The 24,307-nt window shown below is 36.7% G+C and overlaps 1 protein-coding gene and 1 pseudogene across 1 annotated transcript in view; one reads left to right on the top strand and one right to left on the bottom strand.

Moving 5' to 3' along the window:
- The window catches only part of LOC134670635 (uncharacterized), a 210,625-nt gene that overhangs the window by 166,787 nt on the left and 19,531 nt on the right, over nucleotides 1-24,307 (bottom strand). The gene's annotated exons all lie outside the window — the stretch shown is intronic.
- LOC134670823 (uncharacterized) lies at nucleotides 10,592-13,690 on the top strand (annotated as a pseudogene).

Genomic DNA, 24,307 nt, shown 5'->3' with positions numbered 1-24,307 from the left:
ATTTATTAAATGTATTAAACCAAGTCACTTATGTATATTATTTTATGTCGACGATCGCTCCTCATGTCGTTATGGAGCGAAACATGTCGAGCAATTGTCGACGTTAAATACGTGAGTGACCCGATTTAATGTATTTAATATGTCTGTGTCTCACAGAAGTTTGTTGTTAAAATAATGTTATATTTAACCGCCAGATGATGCGTGCTTGACAATCGGAATTGATCGTCTACCACCTAGCTTGAAGCGATTGCCAAGAGTAGTTACGGGATTGAAGGCGTTTGAAAAAAAAACAATTGTTAATTTCGCCATATGCTTGTCAAGCGTATCTTTTCGATTCGAATGACATAGTTTTTACTTTTAATAATTTCGATCAAAACCAATCATAAGAAATACAGCTTTTGCGTAAGGTGCGCCGAATTCACTGTTCACTTAACTAAAAAAGCAAATAAGTTTTAGATCGCAGTAAAAACAGCGTGTGTCAAACGAGGAAAAGAAACAACTAATTTAGTCCCATTTAACTCCTATCGTCTCTCAATCTAAAGGCTAAACTACCAACAACTTTATACATAAAAGGTCGCATAAACATATGTGTTCGATAGCACAAAAGCCGTTTTAGATAATAAACACTAGATTAACAAGAAGTGGGTTAATTTGTGTTTATTGGGACGACAAATCGGACCAATTTGTCACATCATTGAGCATTCGAGCGGTGGCTCGTCAGGTCTGTTTGAGTCGTAATACTGTCATTATTTAAACTGTGTCATTTTTATTTCGTATAACACGCCTGCAATACGACCACCTCTCAAAAACACAATTTTTCTAGAAATCGCGAGAAGTCAAAGTTCTAACAGTTGAGTCTGTAGTGTATCAGTAAAATGGGTCTAACTTTCTTTCATTTTGGGCCGAGCAAGCATTTAGCTTCTGTTCCTCATAATATAATTTTTATTGTGTAAATGTAAAATTTTAATTGTAAAACTGTAAGTTTAGAAAACATGCATAGCTATACCTTTTAAGCCATATTATAGCAGATATTTTTTGAGTTTTGAGATGTATCCTATTGTGCATTATAATCGATTATATGGGGCATTATCGATTGATGAAAAGGGACCTTATTGTCGATGGCGTTTACGCCGCACAGCGTCGCGCGGCATTGTATTTATATCGGAGCATCTTTCATAATGGCGTAAGCGCCATCGACAATAAGGTCCTTTTTCATAGATAACGTCACATATGATGAAAGTGTTAAGTGAAAACTCATTTAAAAAGACTTAATAGAAATAGGTTCATATGTATTGTTCGTGAACCCGACACCTAAATCAAGAAAGTGATTGATCATCCTTATGTTCAATCCAATTTCCGATTTACCAGAGTTTTTACGTGAAGGGAAACATCGCGAGGAAATAGATCTATGCGCAAAAAGGCCTAATTATCTTTGTAGAAAGGAAAACTAAAATCTTGAAGACTGTACTCGTATTGCTGGGCGGACCCTGAGTTTTTGAGGATGGAACGGAGAAACGTTTTAATTAGTTAAGGAATTTGATGTATATAAAATTAAGTACATATATTGTTGTAAACGAGTCACTCACGTTTTTCAACTCGAGAATTTATCATAATATGAATTCATAACGAGACGACTTAAAACGCGTGAGTGACCCGTGAAGTGGTACAGGTAGTTTTTCAACTGAAATATCCTTACGCACTGGCGTCAATTTCATAAATAAACAAATAAAACATCAAAGTAGAAGTTACTAATGCCTCTAACTTCTAAACTTAAGTCTTAGATTAAATGACGTAACTTCAAGAACAATTGATGGAACTTTAGATAAACTTGAGAAGTAATTTTAAGTTTGTTCAACTTCGATACTAATGTTTTCTACCTTGAAATGAAACGATATTAAAGGAGAAAGGATGTTTCTAATCGATTTAGTTTGTTAATTCTAGATATTTAATAAATAAATAGTACTTATAATATTTTGGATAATCGGAACTTCTTAATAGTTATTCACCGATCAATAAATGAATGAAAAATGGCACAAAATTTATAAAATTTTTACTCCTCCGATCCGAAATATGATATCGGATCGGTAAATAGGTACTACATAAATATGGACGAGTGACGCAGTATCGCAGTGGGTCAGTGTCAATTTTCCTTTCCTAAACTCAGTAAAAGACGTGTTAATATTGAAGGATGTACTAGGTAATAGGGACTCTTGACTGACCATTGAAAAAATTTTTACTATAAAATTGCAGTATATCAGCATGGATATGAAACATACTTTTTAAATGGGTCACTCACATACAACTCGCTTTACTCGTGAAGATTTCTTGACATGTTATCACGAAAGTTTTGTTATTAAAACAGTATGGACGTTGCTGCGATGATACTTGATTATTGCCTATGTAAGATCATTTTTAACTTACCAAAGGTGTGCTTTATCTCTTTGTGATAAGGTTTAAAAATGGTCAACGTCGTCAATGATTGTACATTATTGAGAGAGAGTTTACTGTGGGAATAGGGGGCGTGAATAAGAGGGCTTAAGTTTCTACTGTCAAGATAGTAAAGGTAGTACATAATTATGATTTTACTGGAAGGTGAAAAGATATTATATCGTGAACTTATCCAATTTCTCCTTAGAACTTATAAAACTGGAATTTTTAAGTAAATCGTTCCTAACAATTTGTTCATCCTAAATCTATTTAAGTATAGCGTTATTCATAAACACGTTACTGGCCTGAATTAGCTATGAATGGTTTGTCTTTATCTGTCATCTATAGTTCGTTTTTTTAGCATTAGAAATAAGGTAAACAATCTTGGTGTGTCTTTTAATTGTTAAACACATTTTAAAAATAAGTTACGGCAAATATGTAACAATTATGAATCTAATACGATCATTTATATTCTTCTGCTTTCATAAGTAATAGTTTTTGATTTTTAAAAAGCGTTTTTCAAATAAAAGACATGTCAAGATCGCTTACCTTCTTGCAAGTTCTTTCTAATGCTAAAAAAAACTAACTATAAGAAAGGGATCATAATTTTAATAAATCAAGCCCGTAAAGTTTTATGAATAAGGGGGTTAGACTGTAAATTGATTCCCAAACATGAAGAACAAAAGTGAAACAAAAAGTGAGGTCGGGACTGAATTTGCCCTATATAAGGTCAGAGCCAGAAATCAGGTCCCAGTATCCTTCATTTCGGGGACCGAAAATCTAACTTTTGTTAAGTATTCTGCGATAAGCCAGCTACGAGTATAGGTATACAAAATTCTAATTAGAGAATAACTAGGTCAAAAAAGTTTACCTAACTGATGTGTTTGAGCACCTATTGCGTGTTAAATCCTCTGAGTATGATCCTTTGTTAAGGTGTGAAATTACCTGAAACAACATAAATAAGATGTTAGTTACACATGATTCAAGAAACTTATTCGTTACCATATCACTTATATACCTATTAAACATATTATGACGAGTCACTCACGTCGTCTGAGCAATTTGACTTTAAACGTGAGTGACCCGTTTTAACATAGTCTACTGAATCCCACTGAAGTTTTGTACCCAAGTAGATACATTTTAATTTTATAGCAATAACATGTTCATAAACTTTATAGTGTGCTTATAAACTTCGGTCGGAAGTTTCGGTTTCGCCAGGTTTTGGCATAAATATTTTGATTCGGCCAAAAGTTCGGTTTCGGTCAAAAAACTGCCGAACCTCTTGGCTGAGTTGGAACTGCCGGATTTTTTGCCGGACACTATTATAAACGCAGGGCCACTTGCACCATCCCAGTAACCCGCGGGGTTAACCGGTTAAATCTGGCGTTCCCATGGTTGCCGGTACAATTTGACATTGGGTTCACGGTTTAACAGGTTAACCCCGGGTTAGTGTGATCGTGCAAATGGCGCTTAGTGTGTCTATTTTATATAAGTATATAAAACGTACGTACGTATATTTTATATAAGTATATAAAACGTACGTACGTAAACACGTATCTTACGCACACTTGTCCAGCTATCGACATTAATAATCAAATACCTGATTAGTGGTTAACCTAATTACTTAGTAAGCAAATATCTACAACACACTATACCTATCTACATGATGCCTACAACCATTAGGTATTCACGTTGTATATTAAGCAGTAACTCAATATGCTACGCCAATTGATGTGCAAGGCTAATTAATTGTTCATCATACATATATATATACTTACTTAGTTCTACGTAAGAAAAAATACTTACATACACGGTGGCTAAAAATAGCTTTGCCAGGGAGGTTTTGGGATTAAAAGCCCCCGAGTGAAACACAAGATTTTTCACCACACCAACCCGAAGCAAATATTAAATGTAAAATATCAAACCAAATGAAATCCAAATGAATGTTATTAAATATTTATCATCCAAAATCATCACTTAAAAGTCAATGCTACCAGCAAGAAAACAACTCAAAATTTACATTTGATTACTTTGCATCACTTGTGAATAAAATGCAACTTTGCTACAGTTTTTGAATTGCAAAGTAAGCCTTTCCGAGCTGGTGTGGTGAAAATTGATTTCCGCGATTTCGGGGTTGGTCCCATAGTAAATGTTGCTCAGTATAATAATCCCAAAACCTCCCTGGCAACGCGAAAATGCAGTTATTTTTCAGCCGCCCTGTATAAGAGGATAGCTGGTAATTCCGCTACTGACTGTACTAATAATAATAAACGTTTGTTAGCATAGATGCACTTTAACGGATGCATGTCAAAGTGACCTTATGTGTCACCTGTCATGTCCCCACGTCTGCCGTACGTGACTACATGACTGCCTTCATAATGAGCATTAGCACGTACCATAATATAGGTACATCTGACTATATATTCCTGAATCTTATTCCCATAGGCATAAGGTTTACAAGCCGTCAAATGTGTTGTTAATGCACTTACTAAGTGTCGTGCATCGTCGAAACATAAAACTAAGTCATTATAATTAAGACTTATACCGGAATTCTGGACTTCCGAAACACCGGGATATCGGACTGATTTTGACAATATTTCAATTCCGGAATTGAAGAGGTAAATACATATCGGATTTCCGGTATAAGAATTTTTCGGTTTAATTTTATAAAGAAATTATGAGTATTATGACAAAAAATGTACCTACAAAATATTAAAAAAATCAGCAATATCGCAATATTGCGGGCAATATCGGATTTGAATACCGGTCCGGAATGTTCCGATATTGGATACCGTAAATCATATGAACGTAGACAAGATTGACAGACAATACCTAATCCTACAAACACATCAGAATAAGCTTTCCTTATGCGCACTGCCAAGGAATGGAATTCCTTGCCGGCGTCTATATTTCCGTGTTCTTATAACCCGGCAACCTTCAAATCAAGAGTGAACAGGCACCTTCTGGGCGAGCTCGCTCCATCGTAGGCCACGTCTACGCCTCGGCTAGTCTGTGGCCACGAGTAAGCCCATTCATAATAAAAAAAAAAAAAAAAAGCAAACACATAGGTTGACTATTGGTCAGTTCGACGTATCTATCTATGTACATATATTGCTGTTTAGTACTTGCTTACTAAATGTTATGACGACGGCGACGTTCAAATGTTTGTTTCGTGTGTGTGGTTTGTTTACATTTTGAGTTTGTCAGTAAAGTTTGTATGTTAATATTTACTGTTTAATATAAGCTTAGCCGTTTTGCTTTGTATATCAGAATATCCTAAGCCCTGTGTGATTTAGAAAGATGTGACCCGTGATCGGGTGGCATATTGATGAAGTCGCCAGTTTGAATCTAACCATAATCACATTTTCTTTAGGGTACCAACATATACTTGACATATATTTCAGTTTATAATGAATGATTGATCTGTGAAGTCGTTCGGTATTTTGTGGTAAAGAAAATATAGTTATTCTTTCGCAACAATGGACCTTAGCCAGCAACAGTTTTAAATGATTTACGGTTAGTTTCACTATACATACTCGGAAATATTGAAAATCGGGAGCTCGAAAACAATACAAAAGGTAATCACGGTCCATATACCGGTCGATATAAATCTAATGGACCTCAGTATTTTGTTATAAGTCACTAAAAGACGCACTAATGTCTGTACAATTTGAAGTAAACCATAACAACATACTTGTATCTAAAACCTAAATTCTAAAAGCTATTTCAACCTTCAACTGTAAACAATAAAGTCTCTTTTTCAACGGACATCTGATATTAGATGAATTGGTTTAGTTTACAAGAGATTGAGTCACGAAGGCGTGTTACCGAGTTACGGATAACAATAGCAAACAATTGTAACTGACCAGTTGATCTTACATGGGTCTTATGTCGTTGAAATAAGGTTTACATCTGGTTAGTTTACTAGGGATGGTATTATGTACTAGTAGTGTACGGAACCACTACCATTGTAGTAGTACAATAGTAGTTGGGCTTCATCCTCTAGGGTAGGGTGTTACAATGTTCGTGTACCGTTTGTATCGATAATAATTATAAAATAGTAGTGTAATTCACTTATATTTTTAAGTACAGTCACCTGCAATAGTATGTTACACAACGAAGACCGCAAAAATATCTGAGACGATCTTATTTGTAGAGATATAGGAGCGCGTCGCATATTTTTGCGGCCTTCGAAGAGTAACATTATATATTATTGCAGTTGACTGTACATACGTGTATGAAAAAGTAAAACGTCATGTCCTCAGAGCATATAATTTATCTATGATCGTGTCATATCAGATCAAAGAGGCAAAAAAAAGTAATTTTATTAGTTAAACCACAGAATAACTAATAGTACTACCGTGTTAAACGTAGGTATAAGGAACGCGCACTCATCTTTTTTGGTCATCATATCATTGCGGTCTAAAAAGTATGACCTAGAAAGGCAGATTATCTTAGGTCAAATAGATGGAAAGCGTGCTTGAGGAAAAGCACCCACAAGATGGTCTGATGCTGTGAAGAGGGTGGTTGGCGACAACATGCATTGCGTGACCCATATGGAGACGGAGCATATATACATGATCGCGATCCTCAGCAATGAGGGACCGAAGAAGAAGATACTTAAACTCCTTGCGGTTTAGTAATAGTGCCTTCCAATATTTCCAATATTTATTAATTATTTCATTTCTGTCCAACACTACACTGTCAAATGTAAAGTATTTATAAATACCTAACCTAAATGGAATGTCATTCTTACTGATATACTTACTGTCTGGTTCGCAAAAGTTTATCACAATCATTTATTTGACCTTAAGCGTGCTTCCTCAATAATATTCTATTAAAATGTCAATTTAAAGTCAAGTAGTGTCATTCATTATCATTCCGTACCTATATATAATAATTATGATTAGTCATACCTATTTATGCAATATTGAAAACTTTTCTATATTACCTAACCATCTGGGTCATCTCATATTTTTCTAATCTGATTGATACATCTTTAATGCAAAAATGATCTAAAAAGATACTAAGCGTATTTGAAATATGAAGATATTATCTTTTTAATTGCCCTAATATAGTCCAAAATGTCGTCCACTTTATAATCAGTGTCAGACGATAACCGTCTTTATAACTAGGCAATAAGAGCAATAATGTCAGTAGATCACAATTTGCAATGTCATTATTAACGATACATCACAGTGACGTAACAGAGGAAGTTATGCAAACGATCCCTCGTTAGATGCGCGCGAGTTGATCTACAGGCCTTTTCGAACTTACATTTAGGTATCAAGATGATGTCATTTTGATAAGATGAGGTTGAAAGTTTTCAACTTCTACGTGCTTTAGGTATACCGGGTGTGGCCTGTAACACAAGCAAATAATTAAAATATAGATTGTACTCCTCAAACGGTGACACTTTTGTTCTAAAACTTTTAAAAATTATGAAGTATTTAGACTCCCTATTTTTCATACAAAATAAATATTATCTTCAATGGATGCCATCGCCACGCCATATCATTGTGATTGACGTTGCTTGTGACGCCTTAAACATAACACAATTCGCAATACATTGCGTCTTAGAATAAATTTTATTGTGTATTAAAAATAAAATTGTTATTAATAAATTATTTGTATTTTGTATTTGTATTTGTATAAAACCACAAGTTATTTTGAAAAGTCGTTGATCAAATGTTGGTCAGTATGAGGAGCTGTAGCCTACAGTTTAATTTTTTGCTCATATTACAGGCCACACCCGGTATAAAGTATAGTCGTATGATTTTAAATGTCGGGATCCATGCACTTGATAGATTGCCTGCGGATGAATGGCCTTGATGTAAAAATATTAGGGAATGCACCGGTACCTACCAAGGACTACACTACACTCTTTCTAGAACGGCAAAGAATAGAGAAAACTCTCGCATGATGATCGCCGACGTCCGATACGATATGGCACCTTAAGAAGAGGGTACTCGATATAGGACCTTCTTTAGAGTCGTGGTGTTTGTTCATGTTTTCATGTTTAATTTCCAAAAGGTTCTATATCGAATACCTGCTAATGTAATTTAACTCTATTCTTCAAGCGGTAAAGACGTTATCGGTTTAGAATCCTTTGTTTTGTTATACTTAATTGCATTTCATTGCACTGGTAATTAGCGGTTTGGTTAATTTGGTTTAACAAAAGATAAAAATGCCATTCATCGGCAGGTAATCACTCAAGTGGATTCCGACATTTTAAAACGAAACAACTATATATAAGTACATTCCCAACCATTCTTATATTTAGTTTAAAATTAGCATGCAGAAATTTCTCAAAACGGATGCAACAATAGAGTGACGTAACTGCAGCCTTGGGTGCATCAGAGCGCATCGTTGCATCTTCTCTGATGCATCTTGGTGAAGAAACCGTTCCAGAAACCCTATTTCAATATCTAGAAATAGCAAATTAAAAAAATGTTTTGTTATTCAATAATTAGTATTATCTCCAATGGATTTTAAGATTTTAACTCATTATGAAATGGAACAGAGTTGTTATTGTTTCGTTGCATTCGATTTTAAAACGAAACAATTAATTTAATTTTTATTATTGATGAAAATGTGACTGACATTTTTTCTTGTCAGGTGAGCCGCTAGAGATTATCTGCCGATAATCCGATTCAAGATATTCACAAGAGACGACACGTACTAGATCCATTCTAGATACGTTATAGTTTGGATATCAACTAGTTCTCTTTTGCAGCGCAATTCGGGCAACCAATGTCACTTTTACGTTAGATAGAGTAAAATATCTATTAGATGTGAATTGGATCTCTAAGTCATATCCTGTGGAAAGCGTTCAAGAGTATCTCCAGAATCGCGCAAATGTCAAATTTGACAGGTTAGATCTTAAATATATCGTTATCGTATCTTGGTGATGTCTAAAAGATATCTAATAGATGTCTAAGGTACCTCCGCCAAAGATGGCCCAGTTCCTAAGATGGCCCGCTTTCAAAATTTTATACTTACAACCGTTCGAATGATTTTAAATTTCGCGCCCATGTTCGGTTAGTGCCATAGACATAACTGCAAGTTCACGTCAAATGGTAGATGCCGCCATCTTTGTAGCGGTTGACACTTTGTCAGTCACGTCGCAAATGGTTTGCTGTTTATAACCTCACACTCACATACTTTTTAGTGTTTCTTTAAAAAAACGAACTGTTTTAGTATTCCTATTTGATGCAAAGTTCCTAACATTCAAGGACATTCCTATGAAGGTAAGCGTTGTTTATATTTTTTGTTTATTTTCATTTTATAGAAATAATTCTCGCTGCCGAGAGAAGTGCCTATAAAGGCCCACCACACGGGCTCCCAAGATAGCCCGACGCGATGGGCCTTATTAGGAATATGATAATTTTTTGGATCATAAAATGACAATGGGCCATTTCTTTTTTAACCGACTTTATAAATCTCAAAAGGAGGAGGTTATCAATTCATTGTTTTTTTTTTTTAATGTTTGTTACTCCATATCTCCGTCATTACCGGACCGATTTTGAAAATTCTTTTTTTGTTTGTATGTATATGCATACAGATTGGTTCCGTTTTTGTCAAAACCCAGTTCTGATGATGGGATCCATGAGGAATCGAGGGAACTCCTCAAATCTTAAAGGCATATATATAGTCATTTTTGTGTTTTTGACAACAAATCAAGCATATTCATTCAAAAAAGTGACATTTGATGAAGTGGAACTGCTGACGATGATCAGAACGGAACTCTTCAACGAGGCAGAGTTCACGTTTGGCAATTGGTCCTCTTCGTTTTGTTTGTTAAGCAAGTTAAGTTTTTAAGCCACATTTTTGTCAAGCTAGAGTTCTGATGATGGGATCCACGAGGAATCGAGGGAACTCCTCAAATCTTAAAGGCATGCGTATAGGGATTTTTTTATTTTCATCAGAAAATCAAGCATTTTTATTAAAAACTGTCGCATTTGATGAAGGGGAACTGTTGATGATAATCAGAACAGAACTCTTCAACGATGCATAGTTTAGCGATTTAGATTTTGTGGGTCAGATCTTTGGTTAAATCAATGTAATGTTTTTAATACTTTTCATGGCGCCAAATACTAAAGGGATCGGAAACTTAATGTCATATCTTAAAATTGAAGTTTGATTTGTTTTTAGATTTCACAAAATGGAAACCAATAAGAAGCGACGTGGTGAATGGACTGAACAACAACTTAAATCGGCCATTGAAGCTGTAAAAAAGCGCTGTATGTCACAACGCAATGCAGCAGCAACGTTCAGTATCCCAAGAAGAACTTTAAGAAATCATTTAAAATCTGGAAATGACAAAAAAAGAACTGGTCGTACAACAACACTAACTCACGCCCAAGAAAATGATTTAGCAAGACGAATAATACGACTGGCTCAAGTAGGTATACCGTTGACCCGCAAGATTGTAAGAAAGCAGGCCTACTTATTTTGTGTCGTCTACTTATTTAATACCAAATTCTTTCAATGACAACAAATGCATCGCAGGTAGAAAATGGCTAAATAATTTTTTAAAACGAAATCCTGCAATTTCTGTTCGCAAGGCACAGTTTATGAACTCCGCAAGAGCTCAAAAATTAAATAAATACATAGTGCAACAACATTTTACTGCGATCAAAAATATATATGATGAGTTAGATATTCCTCAACATCCAGAACGTCTATATAATATGGATGAAAAGGGCTGCCGGCTAACCTTGCACCACCAACAACATGTTCTTGCTCAAAAAGGTAGCAAGAGAGTACACTTTATCGCACAGGAACATGCTGAAAACGTAACAATCGCTATGTGCGTCAACGGTTCAGGGAATTCAGTTCCACCTATGATATTATTTAAAGGCAAAAGGTTAAAGCCGGAATTCAACGACAATTTGCCTGATGGTACTATAGTCAGAATGGCACCAAAAGGGTCCATGACTACTGAGTTGTTCATTGAATTTATCCATCATCTTGGCAAATATAAGTCGCCTGGGAAATATTTACTAGTTTTTGATGGAGCTGCTTCTCACCTTGATGCTAGAATTGTGGATGCTGCAGATGAACACAACATGGTATTATATTGTTTACCATCAAATACCACACACGAATTGCAACCATTAGATAAATCGGTCAATAAATTGTACGAGCATCATTGGGACGAAGAAGTATTACTGTACGCATATCGTCATCCAGACCGCAAGCTTACGAAGGCAAGATTTAACAAAATCTTCTCAAAAGTATGGTCTAAGTGTATAACTCCAGACAATATAAAAAACGGGTTTAGAGCTACTGGGCTTCATCCCTATAATCCAAATGCTATTCCTGAAGAGGCTTTTGCACCTTCTATCCTCACTCAGCGGCCTGTTCTGCATGAAACTAGTTCTAACTCAGTTGTTCCAGCAGCTTTTGACTTTGGAGATTCAGCTGTGCATCACAATAATGACTCGGACACGGATTGTGAAGAAAGTGGTTGCATGTCGCCATCAATAATAGCTGAAAATGTTGATATATTTGATACTTGCCTTGCACCAAGTCCACTACAGCCTCAGCCTCTGCCTCAGCCGTTGTCTGGATATTTATCTCCATCTCCCCTTCAGCTTCAGAATCATACACCAACATATGCATATAGGAAATTGGTTAACTACAGTTCCTCCTCTGAATCTACAATTGATGATATTGCGGAACAACCTACAACAACAGATAATAATATGTTGGACAGGATGTCAGTGTTTCGTTCTCCGATTCCCGGCACATCTGGGTTAGGACAGAATTCCCTACGAAGACCAGTGATCAATTCTTCTACATCAAGTTCAGACGATGAAAATATTGATATAAACGCAGTGCATAAACACTTTAGCTATTCTGCCAAGAACTGTAGGATCTATACATCATCAGAATCGGGAGAAGAAAACCTAGAACCATTTGTTGCAACAGCTGCTCACACAGATCAACAGACACAACCTATCCAAACAGAGGATCATAACTCTGATGATTCTGATGATGTACCACTATCAAATTTAACACAAGCTAATAAGAACACACAAAAGAGGTCTCCGTTTCACGAACTTATACCAACGCCTAACTTTGCTACCGTTAAAAGTAAACCTAGGCGAAAAGCAATTAATTATATAGGTCAAAAAGTTACTAAAGATTTGTTTGATGCTGTCCAAGAAAAGAAAGAAAAGGGATCAAAACCCAAGGGAAAAAATACTGACAGTCGAAAAAATAACCAAACGTACGAAAATGATAATACTAAACAAAATGCTGGAAGCCGAAGAAATAACAACCAAATGAACAAAAATGATAAAGAAGATCATACTAAACAAAATACTAGAGGCAGAAGAAATGGCAAAATTAACCAAAGTGATAAAAGAAACTATACTGAACCAAATACTAGAAGCAGAAGGAATACTAAAATAAATGAAACCGATAAAAGATACAATACTGAAAAAAATACTCAAAAGCAGAAAATCGTAAAACAGATTAAAGAAAAACAGGTAAATGTTAAAACTACAGACAAAAAAACAAAAAAAAATACGACTGAACTGTGGTATTGCCGAGCTTGTAAAGTTGAGCGAGTCGCAGATATGAGACAATGCGTTGGCTGTCTTTCATGGTTCCACGAAGAATGTGTTGGCCTAACTAAGAACGATGTAGAAGATTTCTCATGTCCAGAATGCAGCTAAAAGGCCCTACAAGAATTTTGATTTTTGTTAGTTGCGTGTAATTACGTAGGTATAGGTATAAATACCTAAGTTAGTTATTTTTGTTCCTATTTCACTGATTTTTTTCTATACTCCTAATAAGGCCCACTAAAATTGTAAAAAAAAAAGTTTGCAATTTGTAAGGTTATTCGTTGTTTAAATTTAAACAAATGTTAGAATAGGCAGAGGAAAAATGTTGTTTTTATGTTTTATAAAGTTTTTATTTGTTTTTTTGATAGATTAAGTTTTGCTAAGCCCAAGATGGCCCACCGTCCAATTATGACCAAAAAGTTTATTATAAGAGACTGATTACCTAAGAAACGCATTTAATACGTTAATTTTAATGCATAAAGATAATTTTTGTTTTGATAGCGTCTAGAAATTACTTGCTTAAAATTGGGCCATGATAAGTGCCTATGTTCCTAGAAAAGCCCACATTCGAGGTTTTTAAAAATGATTATTTTCTTTAAGAAATTTAATGTTATATGTTAACTTTTATGTTGAGTTTATTCGCAAATAAATAAGGAATATTTCAATAAAGTTTGATTTCAGAAATATTTTTTTATTTTTTAGTTATTTAAGTAATGCAAAAAATGGGCCTTACAAGGCGCAGGTACCTTATTTCAAAATTCTAATCGGGCCCTAAAACTATGTGACACGCTCTTATAGCTTACAGATAAGTTCGTGTCAGATAGTTTTGCGGCCTTCGTTGTGTAAGTTGTGTTATTGCAGGTGACTTTTTTGTCCAAATATAAAACTGAATACCAAATGGCTGTCTGTTTAAAATTAAACTGTAACGTAGAGATCTTTTTTTTTCAAACTGCTGACAGGGATACGCTTCGCTCGTATTTTGCGCTAGCTCGGTCAATAGTGAATAGTATAGGTACTTACATCTGAAAGTACGTAACAACGTATCCGTAACGGAATAACGTATAACGGGTTGTTATTTACAGTATTTACCCGTTATAACATATAAAGCTAAACGAATATTAAATTCTGCAACTCTCCAAACACATTCTAACTTTGACAGCTTATTTGCAGTCGTGCATTAAACCGCGAAACCTATTCCCCGGCTGACAGAAATGTCACGAGTATAAACAGGCTGTTTCGACTTGTTCTGATGAGTATTCGTGACATGTTAGGCTAACCAACAAATATCTTAATGGATTATCGGTGGATCTCATATGAAGAGAGAATTATATCGGAGTTAATACTAAAATAATAGAGCGAGTGGAAGGTTAACATACAAATCTTCATTATATTAAATTTTACTAACTATTAATGACCGGGAGACCGAGCTTTGCTCGGAAAACATAAAAACTCAAGAATGCGCGTTATTCCAGAGATGAGACCAAGGTAGTTCGATTTTTCGCCCCCGAAAACCCCCATATAGCAAATTTCATCGAAATCGTTAGAGCCGTTTCCGAGAACGCCGAAATATAGGTACCTATATTATAAATAAATAAATATAGATACTAGAATTGCTCGTTTAATGGTATTATATATATTATTATCTTTATTTATTTTTTTCTTCTTAAGTTAGGTTAATTATAATATGAATATAAAAGTAAAATATAAAAACACTTACAAAACAATAAAAAAAATTATAAACACATTATAAAAAACCTAACCTAGGGTGCCGCCGGCATTATTATTATTTAAAAAAAATCCCATAGTCGAAACCTCATTTCCCAGCAATTGGACGGATGCTGCAGTAAATCGGGAAGATTGTAAGTCTAGGGGGGGGAGGCCTTTGCCCAGCAGTGGGACTGTGGTACACTTTATAGCAGGGCTCTCCAAACCCCGGCCCGCGGGCCAAATCCGGCCCGCGACGCGTTCCAATGCGGCCCACCGACACCAAAAGCGTCCGGCCCGCGGGAGCCAGGCTCCCCTGGAGAGGACAGGAGTGCTTTGTAGGCTCAGCTTTTTTCTTAAGTGACAGAATTATCATTAAATTTCCCATTGTCTAAACCTCAGTTTTATACCTACCGACCACAATGTATGAACAATGACAATTTCATAACCGAGAGAGAACAATCGCCATCGGTATTGGGATCAAACGGTAACGTCCGATGACCGGCGTAACTCGGTGAGAGTCTCTTGCGCAACCGCTTTGTATCCAGTACAGTCTCACCAAATATTATATTTTAGTAGGTATTAAATGTCTTCGGTTACCGCGATACCTGAGATTTTCGGAACTTATGTACGAGATATCATTTGATATTTACTAGTCGCTTTTCGGTGAAGGAAAACATCGTGAGGAAACCGGACTAATCCCAATAAGGCCTAGTTTCTGGGTTGGAAGGTCAGGTGGCAGTCACTTTCGTAAAAACTAGTGCCTGCGTCAAATCATGGGATTAGTTGTCAAGCGGACCCCAGGTTCCTATGTGAGCCGTGGCAAAATGCCGGGATAACGCGAGGAAGAAGAGGTTACCGCGATACCTACCTACGCGATAGTTACCTACTCATGAAGTAAAACTATTGAAAGATTAAAACGGGTTATATTCATAATACTACGAGTACATCCCGACGTTTCGAACCCTTTACAGCGTTCGTGGTCAACCGGTGACTGAGAAAAAAACTACACTGTAAACTGTAACGTCATAATTGTCATAAACTATAAATTTTAAGGCCTGTTATACGTGCAAATTTTGTTTTTAGGGTTCCGTACCTCAAAAGGAAAAAAACGGAACCCCTATAGGATCACTTGTGCGTCTGTCTGTCTGTCCGACCATTTCCCCTCTTTATCTCTGAAACTACTGGGCATAAAATTTTGAATAATACACAAAATAGTACTTTACCTAAGTCTATAGATGACAGGAAAACCTATTAGAAATGTGCAGTCAAGCGTGAGTCGGACTTATGTACGGAACCCTTGGAACGCGAGTCCGACTCGCACTTGACCGGTTTTTTTCTATTTAACTAAACTCATTCATACACAGTTTGTCAGTTTGTCATAGGTACACAGTAGTAAAAGGCACGAAAATAAAATTTTATATAGGAGGACAACTCTTCGCGCCTACATTTTTAGGGTTCCGTACCCAAAGGGTAAAACGGGACCCTATTACTAAGACTCCACTGTCCGTCCGTCTGTCTGTCTCATGAATCGTGATAGACAGTTGAAATTTTCACAGATCATGTATTTCTGTTGCCGCTATAACAACAAATACTAAAAAAGTATGGAACCCTCGGTGGGCGAGTCCGACTCACGCTTGTCCGGTTTCTTGTACTTCCTGGTTTTTCTACTGACAAACTAGGTCTGCCAGAGTAAAAAGTATAAATGACATTATGTTCTTATGCCAGGATCGCATGTACCGAGTAGAGTGGCGATCTGGCGATACAGTAAAACGAAGTATGAAATTGTTACTCGGCCGAGAAAAAATTCCATACTTCGTTTTACTGTCTCGCCACTCTAGTGTAACCGAGCCCTTATTATGGTTGATTCATAAGAGCTGGCACGAGATTTGTACTCAACTGTAAATCAATGTAAACAATAGGTAATACCCATCGTATTATAAAGTGCAGAAGGCTAAATTAGATTGTTATCCACCAACGCAATCTGTTACTGTAACGGATTTTTCGTGTGAGATAACATTGCAAGCTTTGCTGGATTTAACAGTTACACGAATTTTGAATAGTTTACAGGAACAAGTAGAAGACATGCAGTTAAGTTTAATTTCTAAATGGGGATTTGACGGTGCTTCCAGTCAAAGCCGGTACAAGCAGAAAATTGGTGGCAGTGAACAAGATGACTCAAGCATTTTTATGACGACTTTAGTGCCACTAAAGCTTATCTCTGGCGACAAAACAATTTGGACAAATCCAAAACCATGTTCTGCTTCATATTGTCGTCCAAAGCAATTTACATTTACTAAAGAGAACAAAAACTTTGTTCTAGCTCAAAAGAAAAAAATGGACGATGAAATCAAAGACCTAGTGCCCACAGAACATAGGAACAACAAAGTGACACATAAGCTGAAGATGACGATGGTAGATGGCAAAATCTGCACATATCTTTCACAGGCTAAGTCAAGTGCAACATGCGTTTTATGTTTAGCTAAGCCTAATGAAATGAACAATATAGACAAAGTTTCGAAAAAAACAGTGCCTGATACTACCTTATATGAATTTGGACTATCATCTTTACATGCCCAATGATCAATACCATGGAATGCCTTCTTCATATAGCATATCGATTGGACTTTAAAGAATTTTATGCAACTGAAAAGAGGGGCCTTAAACAGAAGATGGAACTACGGAAGAAGATTATTCAAGATCGCTTCAAAGACGAACTAAATCTTTTAGTCGATGTAGTAAAACAAGGTTCTGGAACAACGAATGATGGAAACACAGCACGAAAATTTTTCGAAGATCCCGAAAAAACAGCTAATATCACTGGACTGGACAAACAACTGATTCGGAGATTTGCTGTAATTCTGCAAGCTGTCACATCAGGTGAAGTAATTGACACTGAAAAGTTTAAAGCCTATTGTAAAGATACAGCGGACGACTATATTAAATTTTACAGTTGGTATAAGATGCCCCCAACAGTGCATAAATTGCTGATCCATGGCACAGATATCATTGCACAAAATGATATTGTACCGATTGGTCATCTCTCTGAAGAAGCATCCGAGGCACGCAACAAAGACTTCAGAATGTTCAGAGAGCATCACTCACAAAAAAAAACGAGACAAGATTCGAACAGGGATGTTTTTAATATGTTACTTTTGTCTTCCGATCCTGTCCTTTCTTCAATGAGGCCAACAATAAGTGGAAAAAAGAAACAGGCTTTCTTCCCTGAAACTTTAGAATTATTCATTTGTCTGGAACCTCAAGAAGAAGAAGTGACAGATACCTCAAATGTGTACCCTGATTCTGAAATGGACACGGATTCGGAAGTAAGCGACCAGGAAAACTAAACTTTCAGGATTCCAATATTAGCATTAGAATACTTTTAATTAGGATAGCATTACATATACTTATTTCTGTTTTTATGTAAACCAATTATTGATAATGTTACTGATATTTATTTAATTAAGTAAATTCGTAGTATCTACTAATGATTGTAACCGGACCTTATTAACGATCATTAATTTTAGACTCATCAGTTGTCAATATGTCAAATTTGTTAAATATTGTTTCATTAAGTACAAAGATAATGTAATAAAGAGGATACAAGGGTAATAATGTAAAGGATTTAATGGTTTTATTTTCAATTTTCTACTTGTAACTCTTGTATGTTTATTATTTATTTGATTAAAACAATGAGAAAAAGCTATTTCAGCATGAAAAAATAAGTTTTTTATTTTTTGTTAAATAAGTGCATACGGTAGAAAAGTTCACGTTATGTCAAAATATCATTAATAATTGGTACTTAAATCATCTGCAAGGATATTACGGTATACCTTTAATTTTTGAAAAAAAAAATCCGTTTTACTCGTACGCTCCATACATTTGCTTAGAACAAAAATTCACTACGCGTAAGTTATTGGTTCGATCAAACTCAAATTCATTTTTTGTAGTCAAAATAACGAGTATAACCGTATTAAAATAAAAAAATAAAATAAAAAAAATAAAAAATATATATCGATTTAAAAAAAAAAAGTGCACCCCGTAGGAAAATTCTAATTATGTGGAAAAAACAAGAATAATTGGTTTTAAAATCATCTGTCAGGATATTACGGTTAACTTTTTATTCTCGGAGAAAACTCGATTTTTCTGATACGCGCCATACAAAGATTTTGAAAAAAAATTATAATTTATTATTTTTCCAACCAAATTAGCTAAGATTAATTTTGGGACATAATAAAACCTAACAAAAGCTATTCCAATAAAAAAAAGTTCAAATTTAAGACTTCGGTTTCTATTTCTATGGAGGCCGATTTTCAGCCCACCGTGCGCCAGCCGCCATAAGGTACCTTTTGCAGCGGAACTTCACATATCTTTACTATTTCATATCTAGTGAGTCTAATTCATTTCCTGAATCGCGTCAAGATCATTTTGAACACCTGGCCCGCGTAGCAACTTCTGCTGCTAACTGTACAATCGAACAAACTAATGTGTGTTAATAATGTTGTATAAATGATGTGCTTCCAATTTGACATACCTACTTCCGGTTCGTAAAATGACTAGAGAATTTAATTATTATGTCTGTTTGTCAAAACGGACACCGTCATGCTAACTGTCAAAAAGTTACGCAACTTATAGTCCGTTTTATTTAGCATTAGAAAGAACTTCGCAGAAGTTCGCTTGTGGTTCTAAATCTGGCACTTTTAGCGGTAACAATTTGAAGTAAATTATATGTATTGACCATGCTACATTAGATAATTCAATAATTAGTAACAATTAACAAGCCTGATAAAAACTGCACGCTTGCTTCTGCGGAGTTCTTTCTAATGCTAAAAAAAACGAACTATAGTATAATGTAACCTAGCATTATTGCATACTCACTAAGAAATCACAATAATACACTGTTATTTTTAGGGTTCCGTACCCAAAGGGTAAAACGGGACCCTATTACTAAGACTCTGCTGTCCGTCCGTCCGTCCGTCCATCCGTCCGTCCGTCCGTCCATCCGTCCATCCGTCTGTCACCAGGCTGTATCTCACGAACCGTGATAGCTAGACAGTTGAAATTTTCACAGATGACTTATTTCTGTTGCCGCTATAATAACAAATACTAAAAACAGAATAAAATAAAGATTTAAGTGGGGCTCTCATACAACAAACGTGATTCTTGACCGAAGTTAAGCAATGTCGGGCGGGGCCAGTACTTGGATGGGTGACCGTTTCTTTTTTTTGCCTTTATGCATTATGGTACGGAACCCTTAGTGCGCGAGTCCGACTCGCACTTGCCCGGTTTTTACATTGCTATTTTGCATATTCATTCTATGTACTTGAGCACGAATTTCATGAATATTAACCATATAATTACAATATAACTGTACAAATCTGATAGTCATACTTGTAATCTTGTGTAAAATTTAACACTTGCGTCTTGCATCTCTTTCTAACACGCGCACTTGTCCCCTTTCACTTCGCTCTAATTATTTACTAAAAACCAAGTTGTGTTTGCAGTCGCGTAAGTTGATATGTTACGGACGAGTACTGAATTTGCTTGGGGTTTTTGTAGAAGCGTTAATGCAGCTGTAAATGTAAGTTTGTAGTTTTCGATTGTGCGTATGGGAAGGCTTATTGTAACTGTAGATTATGTAGAGGCCAGTTATACTTAGTTGTTGAGATTCTGATCAATTCCACAGAAAAAATAATAGTACTAGGTACAGAAGACTCACTCTCTAACAAAACGCGTCTGTAACTATCAGCACAGATATGGCCGCTAGGTGGCGACAGCGCCACGCGCGGCTTATGGCAATCCCCAAAATTGGGGTCGAACGGATGGACTTTTTGCTACCTGTAGCAAATCGATGAAATCGCGGAGTGAGCCACGCCTGTCATTTCTAAACCACATTAATCACATTTTGAAAGTAACCTACCTCCTGAGATTCAAAAGCAGTTGTTTTGATTTTGAATTTGGAACCCTTATTTACATAATTAAAGTTCAAAATAGATTGAGGAGTATGTACAAAAATTTGTACGCAGGGTCTTAGGCGGCTAATGGAAAACCGAAAAAATGATCCGATTCGGGCAAGACGAGAATTTGCGACCTTTTGGAACACCAAACAATGTGCTACCGATGTGCAAACAACCAACTGAGCTACCGAACATTACCAGAAGCACAGAATAAATATTAGTACATACTAAAGTCTATTTTTTTATTCGGTAGACTAAAATGAAATTTCATACTATGAAATGACATTTTATGTTCATACTAGGAAATGTCATTTTAGTCTACCAAATAAAAAAATAGGCTGAGATACAGCCTGGTGACAGACAGACGGACAGCGGAGTCTTAGTAATAGGGTCGCGTACCCTTTGGGTACGGAACACTAAACACTGTCTGCCTCTATATGTAGATGCATCCCATATAAGTACGGGTAATATATCAAGCACACCGTGTGCCAAGGTCATAGACTCCGTAATAGGAGAGGAGCATAAAACGCGTCTGGCCTGTTATATGCTATAGCTCCGACCGCAAACCAGACTTACACTAGATATAGACCTTATCTCGTTGCATTAAAGGTTAAGAATCGTCAGCGAATTGTGCCCGGACCCAAGATGGTAAAATGTGGCCAAGATTCGTAACAATGCGCCGGCGAACGTAGACTGGACCGATGCCGCGATCACTAAAAATCGGACATCCATCTATCTAAAGGTTCCGTCACACAGGCGTGTTTTCCGGGCGGGGCGTGAGCGTTTTTGTATGTAAAAGCGGCGCGCCCCGCTCACGCCCCACCTGGAAAACGCGCCTGTGTGACGAAGCCTTAATGCTAACGTACTTATTATTTTCTAGGCTTCTAGGGTTTCGTACCCAAAGGGTGAAAACGGGACCCTATTACCAGAGTAGGGATTGCAATCCGGACTGGTTTTGAATCCTCATCCTTTTGGCCTCAATCCGGCGGATCCGGCCGGATCCGGCCGGATTGGTATTGCGGATAAAAAATTCATCAAGTCACGTATTTTATCATGTTTTTAGCGTTATATGCGAAGTTAAGGATATTTTTTAATGGATTAATAATAACGGGTGTCTTAACAGGAGACCTAGGCTCTCCGAAACATGTCGCGCGAGTGACTAAAAACAAGTGAGTCTAAACCGTAAATTATTCAATGTTAGTATGTCTCACAACAGTTTAATTCGATGACGGCTGTTTTAAGTTTCAAAAATCAACGTTTTCATTACTTAACCACAAATAAAATCTTCTTTTTCTCTTAAAATATCTATAGCCCAACCCACATTTCCAACAAAAAGGTGCTCTCAATTCAACCATTTCAGTTTTAGTAAACAAAATCAATAAACGTGTATACCTATACAAGTACATTTAGTAGCATAATAATAAGCTTGTGGCGAGCTGACGGTGAGTGGCGACACCGCGGACCCCTATTCCAGAGGGCCCTGTCATCTGGCCCTCGCCTCTGTGCTTGCCTTGATTGGCCGGCCAGAGTGGAGTCGCAAGAGCGGGACCTATGCTCCAGGTTGGAAGTGTAAAATGTCATAACGCCGGCGGCCTGCTGAACGGATTACTGGGATCTGGCTACCGCAGACTCACCTCTCGACAACCTCACAGCCACTCCAAAGTGTTGCCCTGTTGTCGCACTGTGCGTGCGGCCATTGCGGGGCCCACTCAATGAGTTGGCGAGTCACCACCTGTCTGATACAATTTTGAGACTGATTGTCACGGCAGGTGTCCGCTAGTCTCTCCCATAGCCCATTATCCAGTCCATCCAACTTTCAAATCTATAGCCCATGACCTTAGTTCCCATCGCAGCACAAAAGTGCTGCACTGCAATAGTCTTTGCACCTGGCGGGGACCATCTCCGGATGTATCACATTGTGCGTTCGGGATGGTATCCGCCACGTGTATCCCTTGCTTTTAGATTAAAGTGTCACGTACGCCTCCCAAAGGTCCGGGACCCAATGGTCCCGAGATATGGAAAAGACATACAAAATAACATATAAATAATAATAATAAATAAATATTATAGGACATTTTTACACAAATTGACTAAGCCTCACGGTAAGCTCAAGAAAGCTTGTGTTGTTGGTACTCAGACAACGATATATAATATACAAATACTTAAAATTAAATACATAGAAAGCAACCATGACTCAGGAACAAATATCTGTGCTCATCACACAAATAATTGTCCTTACCGGGATTCGAAAACCCAGGATCGCGGCTCCACAGGCAGGATCACTACCCATTGGCTAGGTCAGACCGGTCGTCAAAAGTCGACATATATTTCTCTATTTAATTTTTTAAATATTTATTCATTATATTTTAAATGCAGGTAACACTTATTATAAGTACAAAATAAAACGAAAGAACATGTACATTAAATTACAATGTAACAACACAATAAATTGAATATAAACCAATCCAGTACTTACGGTGCACGGAAATCTCACGACACATATTTCGTCGGCTAGAAGACTGGCGTCAACTAACAAACAAGTTGTTGTGTTGCTGTTTGCGAGCGAGAAAATTCGAATACTGGCGAGAACTTTTAAATTTTAGCAGTGTTTTAAGCTGTTATTTTATATTTTAGCGCTTTATTTCACTTTACCGGATCCGGGACCGGATCCGGTGAATTTTGCCGGATCCGGTATCATGAAAAATGAGCCGGATCCGGCCGGATTACCGGATCCGCCGGACCGGATTGCAATCCCTATACCAGAGTAGGGCAAAATTTAATCGACTAACGATTAAAATTAACCGATATAATAGGCTATTACTAAGATTCCGCTGTCCGTCTGTCTGCCCGTCCGTCTGTCTGTCTGTGTCACCAGGCTGTATGTCATGAACCGTGCTAGCTAGCCAGTTGAAATTTTCACAGATTATGTTTCTGTTGCCGCTATAACAACAAATACTAGAAAGTACGGAACCCTCGGTGGGCGAGTCCGACTCGCACTTGTCCAGTTTTTTTATGATACAGGGGCAAAAGAGCAGACGATTTGCTTGATAGAATAACCCGTTTTTACCCTTTGGATACGGAACCCTAAAAACCATGGCTCCAGTAGTCCAGGATCCGGCGTCAAAAACTCTCTACTCGTTTAACGCTCTGCCGCCGAAAGTCGCAGAGTGGAAAGATTCCGGCGAAAATTACTCGCCATTATACATGCATGATTGCTTGCTAATTTGTACAGTCAACGCCGATAATGATCTATTCGATGTGCGTCAAAGACATATAGCGTGTCGGGCTAAAGGTTTTAATTTTGCAAAAAAATTGGGGATATGCAAGTGAAACAAAAATGTTTTACGAAAAGAAAATTTTTAAAATCAATTTTAAATGACAAGTGTACCAATAACATTTATTTTTTATGTTCAAATACATTCAAAAAATTTAAAAAATAAAACAAAAAAATTTATTTTTTGACAAAATTGACCTAAACTCATATTACATTTTTTCCTTCTTTTGACCTCAGAAATGCGTGGTTAAAATTATTCGGTTTCCTCATGTTACACCGTGTATAATCCTCAAACATGATGATGAGAATCAAGAATACTTTATTAACGGCCTTTTGCACCGATTATAGGGCCTACCGCGAACCACGTT

Source organism: Cydia fagiglandana, chromosome 14 (assembly GCF_963556715.1).
Source record: "Cydia fagiglandana chromosome 14, ilCydFagi1.1, whole genome shotgun sequence".
Classification (NCBI taxonomy): domain Eukaryota; kingdom Metazoa; phylum Arthropoda; class Insecta; order Lepidoptera; family Tortricidae; genus Cydia; species Cydia fagiglandana.
The sequence above is the reverse complement of the archived record's forward strand: the minus strand, read 5'-3'. Positions and strand labels throughout refer to the sequence as shown.